Source organism: Bufo gargarizans, chromosome 3, assembly GCF_014858855.1.
Source record: "Bufo gargarizans isolate SCDJY-AF-19 chromosome 3, ASM1485885v1, whole genome shotgun sequence".
NCBI lineage: Eukaryota > Metazoa > Chordata > Amphibia > Anura > Bufonidae > Bufo > Bufo gargarizans.
Window position 1 is genome coordinate 272,418,680 of NC_058082.1, and position 24,099 is coordinate 272,442,778.

Here is a 24,099-nt window from a genome sequence, read left to right on the forward strand (position 1 = left end):
CAGCTCTGGGACTAGCCAATTTGACGCACATCCCTTGCTTGGCGCATGTGCTGAATTTGGTGGTGCAGAAGTTCATTCACAACTACCCCAACATGTCAGAGCTGCTGCATAAAGTGCGGGCCGTCTGTTCGCGCTTCCGGCGTTCACATCCTGCCGCTGCTCGCCTGTCTGCGCTACAGCGTAACTTCGGCCTTCCCGCTCACCGCCTCATATGCGACGTGCCCACCAGGTGGAACTCCACCTTGCACATGCTGGACAGACTGTGCGAGCAGCAGCAGGCCATAGTGGAGTTTCAGCTGCAGCACGCACGGGTCAGTCGCACTACAGAACAGCACCACTTCACCACCAATGACTGGGCCTCCATGCGAGACCTGTGTGCCCTGTTGCGCTGTTTCGAGTACTCCACCAACATGGCCAGTGGCGATGACACCGTTATCAGCGTTACAATACCACTTCTATGTCTCCTTGAGAAAACACTTAGGGCGATGATGGAACAGGAGGTGGCCCAGGAGGAGGAGGAGGAGGATGAGGAAGAGGGGTCATTTTTAGCACTTTCAGGCCAGTCTCTTCGAAGTGACTCAGAGGGAGGTTTTTTGCAACAGCAGAGGCCAGGTACAAATGTGGCCAGCCAGGGCCCACTACTGGAGGACGAGGAGGACGAGGATGAGGAGGAGGTGGAGGAGGATGAGGATGAAGCATGGTCACAGCGGGGTGGCACCCAACGCAGCTCGGGTCCATCACTGGTGCGTGGCTGGGGGGAAAGGCAGGACGATGACGATACGCCTCCCACAGAGGACAGCTTGTCCTTACCCCTGGGCAGCCTGGCACACATGAGCGACTACATGCTGCAGTGCCTGCGCAACGACAGCAGAGTTGCCCACATTTTAACCTGTGCGGACTACTGGGTTGCCACCCTGCTGGATCCACGCTACAAAGACAATGTGCCCACCTTACTTCCTGCACTGGAGCGTGATAGGAAGATGCGCGAGTACAAGCGCACGTTGGTAGACGCGCTACTGAGAGCATTCCCAAATGTCACAGGGGAACAAGTGGAAGCCCAAGGCCAAGGCAGAGGAGGAGCAAGAGGTCGCCAAGGCAGCTGTGTCACGGCCAGCTCCTCTGAGGGCAGGGTTAGCATGGCAGAGATGTGGAAAACTTTTGTCAACACGCCACAGCTAACTGCACCACCACCTGATACGCAACGTGTTAGCAGGAGGCAACATTTCACTAACATGGTGGAACAGTACGTGTGCACACCCCTCCACGTACTGACTGATGGTTCGGCCCCATTCAACTTCTGGGTCTCTAAATTGTCCACGTGGCCAGAGCTAGCCTTTTATGCCTTGGAGGTGCTGGCCTGCCCGGCAGCCAGCGTTTTGTCTGAACGTGTATTCAGCACGGCAGGGGGCGTCATTACAGACAAACGCAGCCGCCTGTCTACAGCCAATGTGGACAAGCTGACGTTCATAAAAATGAACCAGGCATGGATCCCACAGGACCTGTCCGTCCCTTGTCCAGATTAGACATTAACTACCTCCCCATAACCATATATTATTGGACTCCAGGGCACTTCCTCATTCAATCCTATTTTTATTTTCATTTTACCATTATATTGCGATGCTACCCAAAGTTGAATGAACCTCTCCTCTGCCTGTGTGCTAGGCCTAAATATATGCCAATGGACTGTTGCAGTGGTGGCTGACATGAAGCCTGATTCTCTGCTATGACATGCAGACTAATTCTCTGCTGACATGAAGCCAGATTGTCTGTTACGGGACCTCTCTCCTCTGCCTGGGTGCTGGGCCTAAATTTATGACAATGGACTGTTGCAGTGGTGGCTGACGTGAAGCCTGATTCTCTGCTATGACATGCAGACTGATTCTCTGCTGACATGAAGCCAGATCGTCTGTTACGGGACCTCTCTGCTCTGCCTGTGTGCTAGGCCTAAATATATGCCAATGGACTGTTGCAGTGGTGGGTGACGTGAAGCCTCATTCTCTGCTATGACATGCAGACTGATTCTCTGCTGACATGAAGCCAGATTGTCTGTTACGGGACCTCTCTGCTCTGCCTGTGTGCTAGGCCTAAATATATGCCAATGGACTGTTGCAGTGGTGGGTGACGTGAAGCCTCATTCTCTGCTATGACATGCAGACTGATTCTCTGCTGTCATGAAGCCAGATTGTCTGTTACGGGACCTCTCTGCTCTGCCTGTGTGCTAGGCCTAAATATATGCCAATGGACTGTTGCAGTGGTGGGTGACGTGAAGCCTCATTCTCTGCTATGACATGCAGACTAATTCTCTGCTGACATGAAGACAGATTCTCTGTTACGGGACCTCTCTCCTCTGCCTGTGTGTGTGCTGGGCCTAAATATATGCCAATGGACTGTTGCAGTGGTGGCTGACGTGAAGCCTCATTCTCTGCTATGACATGCAGACTGATTCTCTGCTGACATGAAGCCAGATTCTCTGTTACGGGACCTCTCTCCTCTGCCTGTGTGTGTGCTGGGCCTAAATATATGCCAATGGACTGTTGCAGTGGTGGCTGACGTGAAGCCTCATTCTCTGCTATGACATGCAGACTGATTCTCTGCTGACATGAAGCCAGATTCTCTGTTACGGGACCTCTCTCCTCTGCCTGTGTGTGTGCTGGGCCTAAATATATGCCAATGGACTGTTGCAGTGGTGGCTGACGTGAAGCCTCATTCTCTGCTATGACATGCAGACTGATTCTCTGCTGACATGAAGCCAGATTCTCTGTTACGGGACCTCTCTCCTCTGCCTGTGTGTGTGCTGGGCCTAAATATATGCCAATGGACTGTTGCAGTGGTGGCTGACGTGAAGCCTCATTCTCTGCTATGACATGCAGACTGATTCTCTGCTGACATGAAGCCAGATTCTCTGTTACGGGACCTCTCTCCTCTGCCTGGGTGCCGGGGCCTAAATATCTGAGAATGGACTGTTCCAGTGGTGGGTAACGGGAAGCCAGATTCTCTGCTATGATATGAAGACTGATTCTCTGCTGACATGAAGCCAGATTGTCTGTTACGGGACCTCTCTCCTCTGCCTGGGTGCTGGGCCTAAATTTATGAAAATGGACTCTTACAGTGGTGGGTGACGTGAAGCCTGATTCTCTGCTATGACATGAAGACTGATTCTCTGCTGACATGAAGCCAGATTGTCTGTTACGGGACCTCTCTCCTCTGCCTGGGTGCCGGGGCCTAAATATCTGAGAATGGACTGTTCCAGTGGTGGGTGACGGGAAGCCAGATTCTCTGCTATGGAACCTCTCTCCAATTGATTTTGGTTAATTTTTATTTATTTAATTTTTATTTTAATTAATTTCCCTATCCACATTTGTTTGCAGGGGATTTACCTACATGTTGCTGCCTTTTGCAGCCCTCTAGCCCTTTCCTGGGCTGTTTTACAGCCGTTTTAGTGCCGAAAAGTTCGGGTCCCCATTGACTTCAATTTCCGGGATGTTCGGCCGAACTTCTCGAACCCGAACATCCAGGTGTTCGCTCAACTCTAGTCCCAATTTAAAAATAAAAAATAACTCAAATCAGTGTTGGCTACCTATTCCTCCTTCACCGCCGCTTCCACCTACACCGCCACATCCACCCATCCACCGCCTCCTCAACCTCCTACTCCTAGATCCAGACTGTTATTTTTAATTTTTCAGTATTTTATGTTATTTTAAGTAATTTCCCTATCCACATTTGTTTGCAGAACAGTTGTCATGCTCTTAAGCACATTTTGATGCCTTTTGCAGCCCTCTAGCCCTTTTCCAGGACTATTTTAGAGCCATTTTAGTGCCCAAAAGTTCGGGCCCCCATTGACTTCAATGGGGTTCGGGGTCAAGTTCGGGTCAAGAACCTGCCGAACCCGAACATCCAGGAGTCCGCTTAACTCTAGGCTGGATCTCACAGGCTTGTGTAAGGGATCGCCTCTTATTTGGGGGTCATTCGCACAGATATCTTCAGGACACCAAGTTTAAGATCCAAACACTGTGCTTTATTGCGGCACATCCGCATAAACATAAACAATAATACAAAATAACAAACACTTGCCCGGCTAGGCTCTAACTAAACAAATAGATGCCTGACTCACCTAAGTCCCTGTTCACACCCTGTGAACACGTGCGGCTTTCTGAGCCAAAGTCCCACAGCCTCCTGGCTGTACAGAGCACAGTACGCCCACTGTCTCCAGTCCAGTGTCTCTTGGGGAATCGTGGTCCCTCAGCCCTCCTGGCTTGGACCACACTGACAGAGCCTCCAGGCCTCTGTCCACAGGTACCACACTCCCCCCTTTCTGACACTCTGGGAGGTGCTTTGTGCTAGGCTGATTACCTCCAGCTTCTCTCACCTGTGGTGGAACAGGGGTGTGGACCGAACTATCCACCCCTTCCTTGCCTCTAACCTGAGTGAGACCTGTCACTGTCTCACACTTGTTACAGAAAGGCAGTGCCGATGCCTCAGGAAGGCATTGCGCTGCCTTCCATGCCATCCGGTCCCCCTCACAGCCCCATGGGGACCCGATGGCACCGCCGACCACCGCCGCCACACCAGGTAAAAGCTGCAAACCGCAGGTCTGAATTGACCTGCGGTTTGCGGCGATCACCGACACGGTGGGGGTCACGGGACCTACCGCGCATTTAGCCCTATTGCCTGCTCAATGATTTGAGCAGGCACCGTGTACCGATCACCGCCCACCGGGCGGCGGTGATCGGAACTATAGATGACGTACCGGTACGTCATGGGTCCCTAAGCACTCGGGAACCATGCCGTACCGGTACGTTATGGGTCCCTAAGGGGTTAAACAGGAGATGTGGCGCAGATAATTTAACTGTCCGCAGCAGCTTATTACACGGTATTTAGCGCAGGATGCGCTAAAAATATATATTGCTCCTGCCACACACAATAGTCCTTAAAAGGACTTTTGGGTCTCTGAAAAAAAAATGTGTATACAAATCTTCCTATTGCACTCCCTACACTGTCTGTCCCTTCCTATGCACAGCTCTCCCTAACACTGAGCAATTTAGCGCAGGTTGAGCTACAAAATTATATTGCTGTTGTCACACACAATAGTCCTTACAAGGACTTTTGGGTCTCTGAAACATTTTTGTACACTTATAATATTCGATCACACTTCCTACACTCTCTGTCTCTTCCTATCCTCAGCTCTCTCTGACTTAGAATGAGTTTAACATGCATCATCATGGCTACTGGCATTACAGTAAGGGCAGTACTTACCTGCACGTTTATTGGCTGCTTAGCAGCCACGAAACGTGCGGAGAAGAGACTCGAGCATTGCACTCCAGCACATGCCGTACTCGGTATCATGTTCCGAGCATAGCAATGCTCGAGCCGAACTCGTTTTCGGCCGAGCATGCTCACTCAACACTACTGAGTACCAGTGGCTGGAAGAATCACTGGTACTCAGTTACCATCACTGGATGACATCTTCACTGCTTGTTGCAGCAACAGGGCAAAGATTATCTGCAGGGATCCAACTCACCCAGGCCACATCCTTTCACTCCTCTACCCTCCGGTAAGAGCCCTACATGCCCGCACCACTAGGTTGAAGAACAGCTTTTACCCCAAAGCAATCAGTCTCCTAAATGCTCAGAGTCTATTGTCCCTTCCTAGGATAGAAACTACAACAGACTAAAAGTGACTGCTGCATTTCTTGATGATCTCTTGTCTGCAGTGGTGTCTAAATTAGTTTGTATATACAGTCAGGTCCATAAATATTGGGACATGAACAGAATTCTAACATTTTTGACTCTATACACCACCTCAATGCATTTGAAATGAAACGAGCAAGATGTGCTTTAATTGCAGACTATTCGTGAAAAAAGACCGGCACTCGCACTGTTGAAGTATCTTGCAAATTTTTTCAGTCACATATTGCAACATAGTGACGCGTTCCAGCAACAAAGTGCTTTCATCAGACTGTGACACACAGTCTGATGAAACCACTTTGTTGCTGAAACGCAACACTATGTTGCAATATGTGACTGAATAAATTTGCAAGATACTTCAACAGTGCAAGTGCCGGTCTTTTTTAATGAATTGTCTATTGGAATTCCTGCCCGCAGACACTTGCACCGCCAAACTACTTAAGAGCAGTGCCGACCTTCTTGAATATATGTTAACTGCAGACTGTCAGCTTTAATTTGAGGGTATTTACATCAAAATCAGGTGAACGGTGTAATAATTACAACAGTTTGCATATGTGCCTCCCACTTGCTAAGGGACCAAAAGTATTGGGACAATTGGCTTCTCTGCTGTTCCATGGCCATGTGGGTGTTATTCCCTCATTATCCCAATTACAATGAGCAGATAAAAGGTCCAGAGTTCATTTCAAGTGTGCTATTTGCATTTGGAATCTGTTGCCGTCAACTCTCAAGATGAGATCCAAAGAGCGGTCACTATCAGTGAAGCAATCCATCATTAGGCTAAAAAAACAAAACAAACCCATCAGAGAGATAGCAAAAACATCAGGCGTGGCCAAAACAACTGTTTGGAACATTCTTAAAAAGAAGGAATGCACAGGTGAGCTCAGCAACACCAAGAGACACAGAAGACCATGGAAAACAACTGTGGTGGATGACTGAAGAATTCTTTCCCTGGTGAAAAAACACCCTTCACAACAGTTGGCCAGATCAAGAACACTCTCCAGGATGTAGGTGTATGTGTGTCAACAATCAAGAGAAGACTTCACCAGAGTGAATACAGAGGGTTCACCACAAGAAGTAAACCATTGGTGAGCCTCAAAAACAGGAAGGCCAGATTAGAGTTTGTCAAACGACATTAAAAAAAGCCTTCACAGTTCTGAAACAACATTCTATGGACAGATCAAGATCAACTTGTACCAGAGTGATGGGAAGAGAAGAGTATGGAGAAGGAAAGGAACCGCTCATGATCCTAAGCATCCCATCTCATCAGTGAAGCATGGTGGTGGTAATGTCATGGCGTGGGCATGTATGGCTGCCAATGGAACTGGTTCTCTTGTATTTTTTATTTTTTTTTAATAAAATTTTTATTTATAAAATATAACGTAACAAGGTACATATACAGGTATCTTGGACGTCAAGCATGACGTAAATTTTGTACATTTGAAAACATTTCAAAATGACAAGAGGCAGTATCACGGAATGTACAGGCATATGAATGAGAAGACAGTAGTCACATTTATATCATATGAGATCCCTGGTGATAGTATTTCTTGCATTGGACATTCGTGCCAGGATAGACTCTAGATCAGCTTCCACATTAATGAACAGATGTGGGATAGAGCATCTTATTTGGTGTGTCTATACTCGGACCACATTTTCCAATGTTTTCAAAAATTTGTGTGAGTACGTGTTTCCCAGGAGGAAATTTCCTCAAACCTGAGCAGTTGGTCAACTTTCAATTTCCACTGTTCCAGGGGAGGGGTAGAAGTCGTTAACCAAAGTTTAGGCACCAGCAATCTGGCAGCAATCAGAAGTTGCCTGAAGAGAAGTGGAGGATGAGGAGAGACTGTTTGGGTGTTCAGATTGAGTAGTGCTAATGAAGGGGATAGCGGTATATTGGTGTGGCAGATTTGGTTGCTGAGATCGAAGATGTTTTTCCACCACTTGTTGATTATAGGACAGGACCACCATATGTGGAAAAACGTCCCCCTGTTTCCCAGGCATCTCCAGCAATTATCCGTCGCTGTGTCTGAATAAAGGGAGGTCACGTCAGGAGTTTTGTACCACCTTGTTAAAAGTTTGTACCCATTCTCCTGTATACGAACACAGCGAGAGGTCTTATGTGGGGCTAGTAGCAGTTTCGGCAAGTCGGATATTGAAAGATCTATGGCTAAATCTTTTTCCCATCTGCTGATGAACGCTGGCTTAACAAGTAGCGGAAGAGTATTAAGTCTTCAATATAATTGTGAAATTAGCTTTTTGGGGGAGTTGGGGTGACTGATAAGAGATTCAGCCCATACCAAGGGTCGAAGCTGATCTCTGCCAGAGATATGTTGCGAGATAAACAAATGTAAGTATAGTACAGCCGGTGAGAACTTGTGATGGAGATTCAGTTTTGTTTGAATCTCACTTATAGAGGGGGGAGGGCCATCAGGTTGAAAAAATGTAAAAATAGAGATGTTTGATTCCCTGATGTCGCGTGGGGTGCAATCTCTTATTACTGGGAGGGAGGTGCCTATAATATCCCCCACCGAAAGAATCGGAGATGGGAAGGGTATCCCACAATGTGTGGATTGAAGGCATTTCCACGCCTGAAGAGTAGATTGGATTATCGGAGAGGGGGAGGAAGGGAGGTTATTTATTTTGGGAGTCCCTAACAGTAGTGAGCGGAAGGGTTGCTTCACCAGATCCTGTTCCATTGCCACCCAGGATTTGGGATTAGGAGTTCTAAGCCATTCCACTGCTCTAGACAACAAAACAGCCCTAACGTAAAGCTCAGGGTCCGGAAAAGCTATACCCCCTGTATGTTTGGGGTGAGATAGAAGGGAGTAGGAGAGTCTTGGTTTCTTTTGGCTCCAAATGAACGAGCTGAAGAGTTTCCTAAGGGAGACATAGTACGATTTAGGGACCGGTATGGGCAAAACCTGTTGGAGGTAAGTAAGGCGAGGGAGTATTAGGCTACTTTCACACTAGCGTTCGGGCGGATCCGTTCTGAACGGATCCGTTCTGAACGGATCCGCTCATAATAATGCAGACGGAGGCTCCGTTCAGAACGGATCCGTCTGCATTATTTTAGCATATAAAAGCTAAGTGTGAAAATAGCCTCGTACGGATCCGTCCAGACTTTCAATGTAAAGTCAATGGGGGACGGATCCGCCTGAAGATTGAGCCACAGGGTGACATCTTCAAACGGATCCGTCCCCATTGACTTACATTGTAAGTCTGGACGGATCCGCACGCCTCCGCACGGCCAGGCGGACACCCGAACGCTGCAAGCAGCGTTCAGCTGTCCGCCTGTCCGTGCGGAGGCGAGCGGAGCGGAGGCTGAACGCCGCCAGACTGATGCAGTCTGAGCGGATCCGCTCCATTCAGACTGCATCAGGGCTGGGCGGCTGCGTTCGGGTCCGCTCGTGAGCTCCTTCAAACGGAGCTCACGAGCGGACCAGCGAACGCTAGTGTGAAAGGAGCCTTAATGATACCAAAAGGTTTTTACGACCAAACCAGGAAATAGTAGGGATATTCAGTCTGTTTATGTCTGCAGTTATGGATTGTAGTAGGGGCAGGTAATTAAGAGCAAAGAGTTCAGAAGGATTGGAACTTATTTTGACTCCTAAGTAGGTGAGATAAGGAGATGACCAATCAAATGGGGAGTTTTCTTTAAGGCTCAGTTGGTTATGTTGGGAGATCTTTATACATTTTACCAGGGATTTTTGTTTATTTATCTTAAAGTTAGATAGGAGGCTGTAGGTATCCAGATATTTTTGGATTATGGGGAGTGAGGTGCTCGGGTTAGAAGTCATGATCATAATGTCGTCAGCAAAAGCCGCAAGTTTATGATCCTGACTTCCCAATGTCACACCATGGATGTCCCGATCTGCTCTCAGTCTGATAAGGAGAGGCTCCAACGCTAATACAAAAAGCAGGGGCGAAAGGGGGCATCCCTGACGGGTGCCGGTTTTTATCCTAAAAGGATCCGTTAAGTCCCCGTTAATCAGTACTGAGGCTGACGCTTGGGCATACATTGCAAAGGTGGCTTGTACAAAGGGATCAGGCAGGCCAAACCCAGATAGTATATGCTTCAGGTATTTCCAGCTAATTCGATCGAACGCTGGAGCGGTGGGTAGAGTAATATATCGCGTTTAGGACCCTAGTCGTATTGTCCCTACCCTCTCTACCTCTGACAAAGCCCATCTGATCCCCATGTACAAGCAGGGGTAGAAGGGTGGCAAGGCGATTTGCTAACATTTTCGCTAACAATTTAAGATCTATATTGAGGAGTGAGATGGGCCTATAGCTTGCGCAGTGTTTAGGATTTTTCCCCTCTTTGGGGATCAGGGTTATATGGACCATCGTCATATCTCTAGAAAGCTGTTTCCCCTTTAGAGCTGAATTACAGACTGAGAGCAGATGGGGGAGGACTATTTGTTGGTAAGTTTTATAGTAGTATACTGGGAGCCCGTCTGGGCCTGGGCTTTTGCCATGGGGAGATTGCTTTAATGCCGAGGTTAGTTCCTCTAATGTAAATTGGGATGCCAGATTAAGTTTGTGTTCAGGGGAGAGCTTGGGCAGAGAGATTAAATCCAGGAAGGACTTAAGGAGGTCCGAGTGAGTTTCTGGGTTTAGAGTTGGGGGGAGGTTATAAAGTGACTCCTAAAAAACACCGAATTGAGTACTAATTAATTTTGAGGAATAAAGGGAATCACCTTGGGGGGACTCTAGTTGGTGTATATAGTTTGCAGATCGCCTGTCTCTTATTCTACGCATCATAAATTTAGACGCCTTGTCTCCATGTGCAAAAAATTTGTGCTGCGAGTTTAAGAAATACAGGTCCTTCTCAAACAATTTGCCTATTGTGATAAAGTTCATTATTTTCTGTAATGTACTGATAAACATTAGACTTTCATATATTTTAGATTCATTACACACCAACTGAAGTAGTTCAAGCCTTTTATTGTTTTAATATTGATGATTTTGGCATACAGCTCATGAAAACCCAAATTTCCTATCTAAAAAAATTAGCATATTTCATCCGACCAATAAAAGAAAAGTGTTTTTAATACAAAAAAGTCAACCTTCAAATAATTATGTTCAGTTATGCACTCAATACTTGGTCGGGAATCCTTTTGCAGAAATGACTGCTTCAATGCGGCGTGGCATGGAGGCAATCAGCCTGTGGCATTGCTGAGGTGTTATGGAGGCCCAGGATGCTTCGATAGTGGCCTTAAGCTCATCCAGAGTGTTGGGTCTTGCGTCTCTCAACTTTCTCTTCCCAATATCCCAGAGATTCTCTATGGGGTTCAGGTCAGGAGAGTTGGCAGGCCAATTGAGCACAGTAATACCATGGTCAGTAAACCATTTACCAGTGGTTTTGGCACTGTGAGCAGGTGCCAGGTCGTGCTGAAAAATGAAATCTTCATCTCCATAAAGCTTTTCAGCAGATGGAAGCATGAAGTGCTCCAAAATCTCCTGATAGCTAGCTGCATTGACCCTGCCCTTGATAAAACACAGTGGACCAGCACCAGCAGCTGACATGGCACCCCAGACCATCACTGACTGTGGGTACTTGACACTGGACTTCAGGCATTTTGGCATTTCCCTCTCCCCAGTCTTCCTCCAGACTCTGGCACCTTGATTTCCGAATGACATGCAAAATTTGCTTTCATCCGAAAAAAGTACTTTGGACCACTGAGCAACAGTCCAGTGCTGCTTCTCTGTAGCCCATGTCAGGCGCTTCTGCCGCTGTTTCTGGTTCAAAAGTGGCTTGACCTGGGGAATGCGGCACCTGTGGCCCATTTCCTGCACACACCTGTACACGGTGGCTCTGGATGTTTCTACTCCAGACTCAGTCCACTGCTTCCGCAGTTCCCCCAAGGTCTGGAATCGGTCCTTCTCCACAATCTTCCTTTAGGGTCCGGTCACCTCTTCTCATTGTGCAGAGTTTTCCTTCCCACAGACTTCCCACTGAGGTGCCTTGATACAGCACTGTGGGAACAGCCTATTCGTTCAGAAATTTCTTTCTATGTCTTACCCTCTTGCTTGAGGGTGTCAATGAGGGCCTTCTGGACAGCAGTCAGGTCGGCAGTCTTACCCATGATTGCGGTTTTGAGTAATGAACCAGGCTGGGAGTTTTTAAAAGCCTCAGGAATCTTTTGCAGGTGTTTAGAGTTAATTAGTTGATTCAGATGATTAGGTTAATAGCTCGTTTAGAGAACCTTTTCATGATATGCTAATTTTTTGAGATAGGCATTTTGGGTTTTCATGAGCTGTATGCCAAAATCATCAATATTAAAACAATAAAAGGCTTGAACTACTTCAGTTGGTGTGTAATGAATCTAAAATATATGAAAGTCTAATGTTTATCAGTACATTACAGAAAATAATGAACTTTATCACAATATGCAATTTTTTTTAGAAGGAACTGTATTTAGCAGTAGATTGATGCATAAGGGATTTCAATTCTGCTTTTAGAGATGAGAGCTCAGCAAATTGGGACTCTGAGAGGGATTTTTTATGTAGGTTCTCTAATGAGAATATCTTATTACTTAAGGAGTCTATTTTTTTATTTCTTTCCTTTTTTAAGAAGGCTCCAAGGCTAATGAAGTGTCCTCTAATAAAAGGCTTGTGGGCATCCCACAGTGACTGGTCTGAGACCTCAGGAAGTTTATTAAAGGAGAAGTATTCCTTGAGGAGACCAGAAATCTTTTCCCTAACATCTTGATTATCTAGTAGGGACTCATTAAGTCGCCATCTAAATTTACCAGGGTTCGGTACAGGAGCTGAGATTGATAGAAAAATAGGGGCATGATCCGATAAAAGGATGGAACCTATTTTGGGCCCGTGACATAGCTGGAGATGTTCCTTGGACACAAAGAGATAGTCCAGTCTATGATATGAATTGTAGGGGTGGGAGTAAAACGTGTAGTCTTTTGCATCTGGGTTAAATACACGCCATGCATCCATAAGGTGTAGATTCCAAAAACCTTCCTGTATGAAGCGTAGGGACCTAAGAGACAGGGCTGATCTGCGGGATGAGGAGTCCAGGAGTGGGTTCAAAGTAGCGTTTAAATCTCCTCCAACAACTATCAGACCCTCAGCAAAGGATTCTATTAGCGTGAAAAATTTTGCAAACCAAGTATTTTGCCCTTTGTTGGGAGCATATAGATTAATGATAGTGTAGGTTTGGGGACCTATAGAGCCTTTAACTAAAATATATTTCCCTTCTGGGTCTTGGAGGTGGGAGATATGTTTAAAGGGAATTTTCCTCTGGAATCCAATACTCACCCCCCAGATGCCGCAGAATTACCCCCACAGTGATACCACAGCGGGTAATTAGAGAAGGACAGGTTAGGGTAGTGGTTAAATTTGAAATGAGTTTCCTGGAGAAGAAGGACACTGGCCCAGGATTTGCGTAGCAATTTGAAGATCTGACTTCTCTTAGAAGGGGAGTTGAAGCCCTTAACATTGAAAGACGCAAATGTTAGATCAGCCATACTGTCTGTTATAAAGGTAGTTACCTTGATGCGGCCAGGTCCCCTTTCCGGGTAAGCATTGATGGGTGCAACTGTTTTGGTTGATCTGGTGGAGTGAGTCAGGAGCCAGAAGAATCTTCTGTATAGTCATGCAAGAAGAGATGAAGAGAATAAGTACCTTTAACCAAAAGTAAATAACAGAACAAAAAAATGTTAAATGAACTTTCAAGCAACAAGGCCCATCTGTATGGGTCTTTTGGAGAAGCAGGGTAAGGATCGCAAGGGGGGAAATGGTGTATCAACCCAGTTGTGACCCTCACAGCACGTAGAGGCGGCCTCAATCGTGAGGCATGGTGACAGAGTGACAATGAGGTTACAGTGGAAATGTGAAGAAGAAGGAGAAGGTAAGAAAAGAAGGGGGAAGGGAGGGAGACAGGAAAGAGGAGCAGCAGGGGGACAGGATGAATAGAGGCTGCTAATCCTATGGGCATCAAGAAGTAGAGAGAAGTAAGAAAGGAATTAGGAAAGGGTACATAAGCAATTGAGTTATTCCTGACATTTAAGCTAAAGTTAGATAACCATCTATGGCGTCATCTGGGTGGTCTTGCGCTTAATCTTCTGGGATCTTGGGGTGCGCGGAGGCTCAAAAGGAGAGATCTTTGGAACCTCTGTTAAGTCTGTGAGATCCTGATAAAGTTCCCAGTTTTCAATTGGAAGCAGAGATATCTGGAGGTGATCGTATACTCCAGCTAGATCGGTGTATGATGAAACAGTGAGACGGCGTCCCTCATAGAAGAATGAAATCCAGAAAGGAAAGGTCCATCTATATGGCGTCTTCTTGGCTCTGAGCCAATCCGTTAGGGGTTTCAGGTTTCTTCTTTTCTTCAGCGTGGAGGGGGCTAGATCTTGGTAGACAGCTATAGGAACTCCTTCATAGGTCAGGTCGGTGATGTTCCTTGCAGCTTCCAGGACCGCTGTCTTGGTTTGATAGTTGAGGAATCTGCATATAATGTCCCTAGGTGGTTCCGAGGGTTTGGGCTTGGGACGCAATGCCCTATACGCCCTTTCTACTGTAATGTCAGCAAGTTGGTCCGGGCCCAAGATGGAGGTGCAGATCTCCGTCACCAACGCAGGGATGTCAGCTGCTTCAACCGCTTCAGGAACTCCCCTGAAGCGCAGGTTGTTTCTGCGCCCCCTGTTTTCTTGATCCTCCACTGCGTTGTGGAGTTCATTCAGGTATGTGCGGCATTTCTGTAAGGAGATGGCCGTGGCAGATTGATGTTCTAGGACTGCCGTTTGCCGGGATTCCAGGGCTCCGACTCTGTCTCCTATATGGTGGACATCTTGGCGGAGAGCTGTTAACTCATTCAATATCGGCTCCATAGCTTTGCCGAGTGATTGTTTCAAGAAGCGACGGGTGATCGGAAGTGCTGTCTTGCAGTGTGAATCCTCCGTGTCACTTTCCCCCTCAGACATGTCAGCGGAGCATTCATGCGCTCTATGTGAGGGAGCCGGCGCCATCTTAGTTTCTCTGGCCGCTACTGTGGCGGCTGCCTTTTTTATAAATTTGTCCATGTCTCCGCTATTGTTCGGAGGTTTAGGGGCACTAGGGTTATCTCCAGCCCTTGGGTGGCCGATCTTGACCATTGTCACGTCTGTCTGCTTGCGTTGGCTTGTGCTGTGCAGGATTCAGATCGGAGAGCTCCTGACTATGCGGCCATCACAGTCCGGCGCTAGCTCTGCCCCCCTCTTGTATTTATTGATGATGTGACTGCTGACAAAAGCAGCAGGATGAATTCTGAAGTGTTTCAGGCAATATTATCTGCTCATATTCAGCCAAATGCTTCAGAACTCATTGGACAGTAACCCACAGCATACTGCAAAAGCAACCAAAGAGTTTTTTTAAGGGAAAGAAGTGGAATGTTATGCAATGGCCAAGTCAATCACCTGACCTGAATCCGATTGAGCATGCATTTCACTTGCTGAAGACAAAACTAAAGGGAAAATGCCCCAAGAACAAGCAGGGACTGAAGACAGTTGCAGTAGAGACCTGGCAGAGCATCACCAGGGATGAAACACAGGGTCTGGTTATGTCTATGCGTTCCAGACTTCAGGCTGTAATTGACTGCAAAGGATTTGCAACCAAGTATTAAAAAGTGAAAGTTTGATTTATGATTATTATTCTGTCCCATTTCTTTTGGTCCCTTAACAAGTGGGAGGCACATATGCAAACTGTTGTAATTCCTACACTGTTCACCCGATTTGGATGTAAATACCCTCAAATTAAAGGGCTTCTCCACTAAAGTATTTTTTTTTTGGCTACTTATAATCCCTATACTGCGATATTTCAATCTATAATGCTTTTACTCATTTTGGTTTAGTAGTTAATAAAAAAAAAAAGGACTTTTATAATATGCAAATTACCTGTCTACCAGCAAGTAGGGCGGCTACTTGCTGGTAGCAGCCACATCCTCCTTTCATAAAGATGCCCCCTCCTCATGTTGATTGACAGGGCCAGCGAACACACTCGTCCTCTGCTGGCCCTGTCTGCGTTCAAAATCTGGCGCCTGCGCCGTACCTGTCTTCATTCGGCGCTTGCGCACTGAGAGGAGGACCTCGCTCGCCTGCGCCGATGACGTCACATCTACACCTGGCGCAGGTGCACTGAGAAAGGAGCAGTCAAGCGAGCGTCCTTCTCTCAGTGCGCCTGCGCCGACAGAAGACAGGTACGGCGCAGGCGCCAGATTTTGAATGCAGACAGGGCCAGCAGAAGACGAGCACATTCGCTGTTCCTGTCAATCAACATGAGGAGGGGGCGTCTTTATGAAAGGAGGATGCGGCAGCTACCAGCAAGTATCTGCCCTACTTGCTGGTAGACAGGTAATTTGCATATTATAAAAGTCAGTTTTTTTAATTAACTACTGAACCAAAATGAGTAAAAGCATTATAGATTGATATATCGCAGTATAGAGATTATAAGTAGGCCCCCCCCCCCAAAAAAAAGACTTTAGTGGGGTGACAGAAGCCCTTTAAAGCTGACAGTCTGCAGTTAAAGTATATCTTGTTCGTTTCATTTCAAATCCATTGTGGTGGTTTAGAGAGCCAAAAATTTTAGAATTGTGTCGATGTCCCAATATTTATGGACCTGACTGTATACAGGTATTCATAAGCACTTCCTACTTTGCACTTGCTATATACACTGCCTGTCCAAAAAAAAGTCGCCAGAAAAAATAAAACTAAAAGATTCTCAATGGGGTTAAGGTCTGGACTCCGTGGTGGCCAATACATGTGTGAAAATGATATCTCATGCTCCCTGAACCACTCTTTCACAATTTGAGCCTGATGAATCCTGGCATTGTCATCTTGGAATATGCCTGTGCCATCAGGGAAAAAAGAATACATTGATGGTATAACCTGGTCATTCAGTATGTTCAGGTAGTCAGCTGACCTCATTCTTGAAGCATATACTGTAGCTGACCCTAGACCTGACCAAAAGCAGCAACCCCAGATCATAGCACTGCCCCCACAGGCTTGTACAGTAGGCACTAGGCATGATGGGTACATCACTTCATCTGCCTCTCTTCTTACCCTGATGCGCCCATCACTCTGGAACAGGGTAAATCTGGTCTCATCAGACCACATGACCTTCTTCCATTGCTCCAGAGTCCAATCTTTATGCTCCCTAGCAAATTTAAGCCTTTTTTTCTGGTTTTCCTCAGTGATTAGCGGTTTTCACAGCTGTTTAGTCCCAATTCCTTGAGTTCCCTTCGCATTGTGCTTGTGAAAATGCTCTTACTTTAACTATTAAACATAGCCCTGAGTTCTACTGTTGTTTTTCTTTAATTAGAATTCACCAAATGTTTAAGTGATCGCCGATTACGAACATTCAGAATTTTTTCCGGCCACATTTCTTCCTCGAATACGATGGGTCCCCACTATCCTTCCAGTTTTTAATAATGCATTGGACAGTTCTTAACCCAATTTTAGTAGTTTCTGCAATCTCCTTAGATGTTTTCTCTGCTTGATTCATGCCAATGATTTGACTCTTCTCAAACAGACTAACATCTTTTCCAAGACCACGAGATGGTTGTTTAAGAAATGAGAAGCTACTCATTGCATCAGTTGGGGTTAAATAACTTGTTGCCATCTGAAAGATAATCGCCCAGGAAGTAATTATCCAATAGGAGGCTCATACCTATTTGCTTACTTAAATCCAGGTTTGTGACTTGTTTTTTGGACAGACATTGTATATGCTGTGAACTGTGAATAGTAATGCTTTCTAGTGCAATGTGTATCTTTTTTCTATTATAATTTAAATGTCAGTTCTTTGTTCCTCTGTCCATGGCATCTAGGATTGCTCCAAACAACATTTCATTGTATTGTGCATTGTATTCATTGTATTGTACAGTACAATAAAGGCATCTTATCTTATCTTAGTTATATTCCACTTAAGGCTACTTTCACACTCACGTTTGGTGCGGATCCGTCATAGATCTGCACAGACGGATCCGTTCAGATAATACAAACATCTGCATCCGTTCAGAACGGATCCGTTTGTATTATCCTTAACATAGCCAAGGTGGATCCGTCGTGAACACCATTGAAAGTCAATGGAGGACGGATCCGTTTTCTATTGTGCCAGATTGTTTAATAGAAAACGGATCCGTCCCCATTGACTTACGATGTGTGTCAGAACGGATCCATTTGGCTCAGTCAGACAACCACCAAAACGCTGCAAGGTGTCTGCCTCCAAAGCGGAATGGAGACGGAACAGAGGCAAACTGATGCATTCTGAGTGGATCCTTTTCCATTTAGAATTCATTAGAGTAAAACTGATCCGTTTTGGACCGCTTGTGAGAGCCCTGAACGGATCTCACAAACGGAAAGACAAAACGCCAGTGTGAAAGTAGCCTTAGCCATATGCATAGACTCTACAAGATATATTTATTACATAGAGTCTAGTCTATAGGACTCCCTTGCTATTGTACAAAGCTGGGATAAGGATAGATTCACTATACCACATGCAGACATTTTATATGAAATGAGGGTACGACATGGTGGATGAGGGTATGGGTCCTAAATTATGTATGTTAGTTGGAGGATTTAGAGCGAGAGCAAATGGGGGAGAAACTGACCCCATTTTTATTTCAGTAATTCAATTCAAAAAGTGAAACTCATATTTATTTTAATTCATTACACACAGAATCATTAATGTTGAGCGCGAATATTCTAATCGCAAATTTTTATTGCGAATATCAGCACTTTGCGAAAATCTAGAATATAGTGCTATATATTCGTAATCGCAAATATTCTAGATTATTTTTTTTTCATCAGTAACCTCCCTTCTTGCTTGTGGGTCAATGAGAAGGCTGCGATATCTTTGTCACAGCTTAGCATCACCCTAGCAACCAATAGAAAAGTTGCCTACCTCTTACTATATAAGAACCTCCCCAGCAGCCATTTTCTGCTGTTTTTTGCAGTTGTGAGAGAGAGAGAGAGAGTAGTTAGATATTGATATAGTGTAGCTGATAGGTTCCAGTGCAGGGTGTTAGGTAGTGTGATAGGAATTACTGTGCACACATATGTGTTACATACATGCTACAGACATAGTGCTGCAATGTCACAACAATAGTTAGTGCACCAATCAGTAATCTCTACTCAGACCTGATAAAATGTGAAGTTGCATGTATACAAAAATATGTGCATCATTAGTGCCGATTTGCTCAATCATGAATATATTGGAGCACTCTATCAGGAGTTCTTCCTCACAGTCATGAAAGTTGCTCCCAACCATTTTCTCCAGTCTCAGGAAACTTCTAGCAGCTTGACAAATGTATCAAAAGGGAGCCATGTCGGTCGATTCATAGATCTCCCAATAGGGTCATCCCCTCAAGTCCATCACCTCCCGACTTATGGACAAGTCTCTTCTGGCCATTAAAGGGGTTGTCCCACTTTGCTGTTTCAATCTTACCAGCAGTAGATGTCCTGATAACTTCCTGGTTCTCAGGCAGTTGAGTGAAGGCCACGCCCCCTCATGACTCACCCTCAGAGCTCAGTCCGTGCTCGTTCATGTGGATGAGTCATCCACATGGAGCCTGCAGAGTATGTAAAGCCCCTCCCCCTGCTGGGGAATCACTCAGTGACCACTGACCAATGCTAGTGAACTAATGGAGTAACTTGTGGCTGTCCTGCATTCTAATACACTTTTACACATAAAACCTGTGTTACAAACCCATTCTGTGCAGCAAAAACAATAAATCACTACAGCCCAAATGCATGTTAGCTAGTAGCCATATGATCTGTGCCAGATATAGATATATTCACTGACTTATTACCCAGCTTTCCCGATGTCTGATATTATCACTGACTTAGTACCCACCTTTCCCGGTATCAGATATTATCACTGACTTATTACCCAGCTTTCCCGGAGTACAATATTATCACTGACTTATTACCCAGCTTTCCCGGTATCAGATATTATCACTGACTTATTACCCAGCTTTCCCGGAGTACAATATTATCACTGACTTATTACCCAGCTTTCCCGGTGTACAATAATATTACAGATTTATTACCCAGCTTTCCCGGTGTACAATATTATCACTGACTTATTACCCAGCTTTCCCGGTGAACAATATTATCACTGACTTATTACCCAGCTTTCCCGGTGAACAATATTATCACTGACTTATTACCCAGCTTTCCCGGTATCAGATATTATCACTGACTTATTACCCAGCTTTCCCGGTATCAGATATTATCACTGACTTATTACCCAGCTTTCCCGGTGAACAATATTATCACTGACTTATTACCCAGCTTTCCCGGTGAACAATATTATCACTGACTTATTACCCAGCTTTCCCGGTATCAGATATTATCACTGACTTATTACCCAGCTTTCCCGGTATCAGATATTATCACTGACTTATTACCCAGCTTTCCCGGTGAACAATATTATCACTGACTTATTACCCAGCTTTCCCGGTATCAGATATTATCACTGACTTATTACCCAGCTTTCCCGGTATCAGATATTATCACTGACTTATTACCCAGCTTTCCCCGTATCAGATATTATCACTGACTTATTACCCAGCTTTCCCGGTATCAGATATTATCACTGACTTATTACCCAGCTTTCCCGGTAAAGCTGGGTAATAAGTCAGTGATAATATCTGATACCGGGAAAGCTGGGTAATAAGTCAGTGATAATATCTGATACCGGGAAAGCTGGGTAATAAGTCTGTAATATTATTGTACACCGGGAAAGCTGGGTAATAAGTCAGTGATAATATTGTACACCGGGAAAGCTGGGTAATAAGTCAGTGATAATATCTGATACCGGGAAAGCTGGGTAATAAGTCTGTAATAGTATTGTACACCGGGAAAGCTGGGTAATAAGTCAGTGATAATATTGTACACCAGGAAAGCTGGGTAATAAGTCAGTGATAATATCTGATACCGGGAAAGCTGGGTAATAAGTCAGTGATAATATCTGATACGGGGAAAGCTGGGTAATAAGTCAGTGATAATATCTGATACCGGGAAAGCTGGGTAATAAGTCTTATAGACTTATTACCCAGCTTTCCCGGTGTCTGATATTATCACTGACCTATTACCCAGCTTATATGGGGGGGGGGGGCATCTGTGGAGGGCACTTATGGGGTGGGGGCATCTGTGGAGGACACTTATGGGGTGGGGGGGCATCTGTGGAGGGCACTTATGGGGTGGGGGGGCATCTGTGGAGGGCACTTATGGGGTGGGGGCATCTGTGGAGTGCACTTATGGGGTGGGGGGGCATCTGTGGAGGGCACTTATGGGGTGGGGGGGCATCTGTGGAGGGCACTTATGGGGTGGGGGCATCTGTGGAGTGCATTTATGGGGTGGGGGCATCTGTGGATGGCACTTATGGGGTGGGGGGGCATCTGTGGAGGGCACTTATGGGGTGGGGGGGGGGGGCATCTGTGGATTGCTGCCTGGACTCCTTCTGGGCGCCGGAGCACACGGCGTCCTCGGTTGCTATGACGCCGTGCGCTCCCTCCTGCTGCCGGAAAACAGTAATACACTGCTATGATCTGTAAGATGTATCACTGTATTCCGGTGGCATGAGGGAGCGCACGGCGTCATAGCAACCGAGGACGCCGTGTGCTCCGGCGCCCAGAAGGAGTCGGCCCGTGACTAATAGGGCCCAGGGGAGCATATCAATCACTAACCTCTGCCACCGTGATCTTCCAGGGCCCTCCTCCCTCCTCTAGAATCTGCAGGACAGCAGCGTAGCAGGCAGACAGTCTCTCTCCCCGGCACTATCTCCAGCATGCAGGACACGCCTCCCCAGCTTGTAAAACAGCCATGTGTGCGCGTTCTCGAGCGGCCGGCTGGGGAGAAGGTAGGACATTGTGCGCAGGCGCGGCACATACAAGCCCCGCAAGTATCTGGCCGTATCCATGGGATACAGGTAGACAACAGAGGCGCAGATGAAGGCATTTTTCAGGAGAACCGTGCAAGTTAGGAAATGGAAGTTATTTAGAAGATTATTCAAGGACACTTGGGGAAACTGATTAACAGCAATTAATGAAATGGGACAACCCCTTTAACTACATCCGTACTGACTCTCCTACAGAAACTGCTACACTACCATTCTGCTGCCACTTCCAACTATGATTTGGACCTCTTATTTATACCCCTCCACACTACTTGCTCACCTCACAGTGATTAGTGACTTTCAGTCTAACGTGGGCCATATACCCACCATCCCCTTTTTCTTAACATGTCTTTTACCCATAGGCCGCCACTCTTACCCTCGAAATCCCGGTCTATCTGGCTATCACCACTATTCATGCCTAACATTGCCATGTACTTGTATGCACTTGTACTCTTTCTATGTACTTGCTTGGCCTGCGTGCCTGTACCTGTAACCTTGTTACTCCTTGTTCTTTATTGAAGACTAATAAAAAGTTAAAAAAAAAAAAAAAAAAAAGGGAGCCATGTCTGTAATGTGCGTGCAATACGTGCAAATTGCATTGAAGATTTTCGCAATCAAAAAAATAATGACTGGAGATAGTAAATTCTAGAATTCGCAAATTTATTGCAAATATTAGGCCATAAAATCGCCAAATATTGCGAAAATGAATATTGCCTATGCCGCTCATCACTAAGAGTGATCTATTTCAAGCATTTATTTCTTTTAATATTGATGATTATGGTTTAAAGCTAATGAAAACCCAAAAGTCATAGAATCATCGTATCACACTCTAATCAGCTACTCTACACAAAACACCTCTAAGCTTTTAAATTGTTCCTCAGTCTGGTTCAGTAGGCTACACAATCATAGGGAAGACTTCTGATGACAGTTGTCCTCCACAATGAGGGTAAGCTATAAAAGGTCCTTCTATCTTCATTCAGCAGTACCTGTGGTGACATCACCGCAGGTCCTTTTGCAGGTTCTGAAGAAAAGAAGACATTGGCTGCGCGATCGAGTGGATGAGGTGATTTTTTGTTAATTTTAACCCCTCAATAGACATTTTATTTAGCATTCTGTTTTAAGAATGCTGATATTTTCCGTTATAACAATGTTATAATGGAAAATAATAAAATCACCCGAACACCGAACCCGAACTTCAGTGAAAAAGTCCGGGTTCGGGTCCAAGTACCCGAACTCAAAAAGTTTGGTACGAACACGAACTTTGCAGTTGGGGTTCGCTCAACTCTACTAGGCATACTATCCGGTATGGTTAAGCATGCTGATTAAAATGATAACTGAATTGTGTATTCACTCTTTAAGCAAAAAAAGTGCACAGAGGGGTGTGGCCAGCAATGGATAGCTAAACTTCACCACTCAGTGCACTGAAGTCCTTATATGCAATAACAATAAAAGTTTTTTTTTTTGAGGGGATACACTTTTCACAAGACATGCATTATTTTTTTAGGATCAACCCTACCAAAAACTGCCTTAAAGTCAGCTTGACAGCCAATCAGGAGGGAGGATATCAGGCACTATGTTAGGTCCCAAGCATAGTTCATAAACTGATGGGATAGGATGTGTCTTTCACAGACACATCAATTAGACACACAAAACCGCCATTTTAGGGCCTCACAGGGACAGAGTTAGCAATAGGGAAAATATATTTAGTGTGGTAGATTTAATTATTTGATAGAAAGTTAGATTTTAGCATTAGGGCCATAATAGGGTGAGTTAGTGTATTGTGTGTCTGCTACAGCCAGGGTCTGTTCATATACAGGCTGAGTTACATTGCACAAGATATGAGTTTTTAACAAGAGTATATTCTTTTTTTTTTTTTTATGCAGAAACCACAAAAAACAAAAATAATTCCCTCCCATTCATAAAATATACGTTTTTTTGAATACCTTAAAATATATATTCCAAAAAAGACCCCTATAGATAAGGAATATCTATAAAAAAGACCCCTATAGATTTAAGGAACCACCCTTAAAAAATTATAATAATAATACTATTAATAAGTGTGCAATAAGCATATTTTCCAGCATCATGGGAAGCCTATATTTTGCTACACATTTGCAAAATTGGGCCTTTTTTTTTCCAAACCCCTTTATTTTCTACATTTAATAAGTGTATTAATATGTTTATTTTAGTGCTTTAAGAGAAGCATATATTTTGTTCACAGAGGTTATCTAATTGCACCTCTTTTTTCATGAAAATGCATAGAACATGTGGTTACCGATAGCTATATATATCACCGTCACTCTGACATTGTGAATGCTGTCTTGTTAAAGAACTTGAAGGGGGGATTCTTAAAAAAAAAAGAGAGAGAGAGAAAGACAAGGGAGAAAGTCCAAGGATACCTCAGGGTGTCATAAACTAAATTTAAGACCAATTATAGCAATTTTATATATAAATTTGCATATCTCTATTCCCCCTTCGAAACTCCCCTCCTCCTCGAATCATATATTAATTTTGTCAGCACAAG

At 45.1% G+C, this 24,099-nt stretch overlaps 1 long non-coding RNA gene across 1 annotated transcript in view; it reads right to left on the reverse strand.

Moving 5' to 3' along the window:
- Positions 1 to 19,150, reverse strand: part of LOC122933285 — an 88,972-nt gene extending 69,822 nt beyond the window's left edge. The window contains exons 1-2 of the long non-coding RNA XR_006388410.1: positions 18,920 to 19,150; positions 13,196 to 13,289 (exon numbers count right to left, since the gene is read on the reverse strand). This is a non-coding gene — a long non-coding RNA (uncharacterized LOC122933285). The remainder of the gene's footprint in view (positions 1 to 13,195; positions 13,290 to 18,919) is intronic.
- Between the last annotated feature and the right edge of the window lie 4,949 nt (positions 19,151 to 24,099).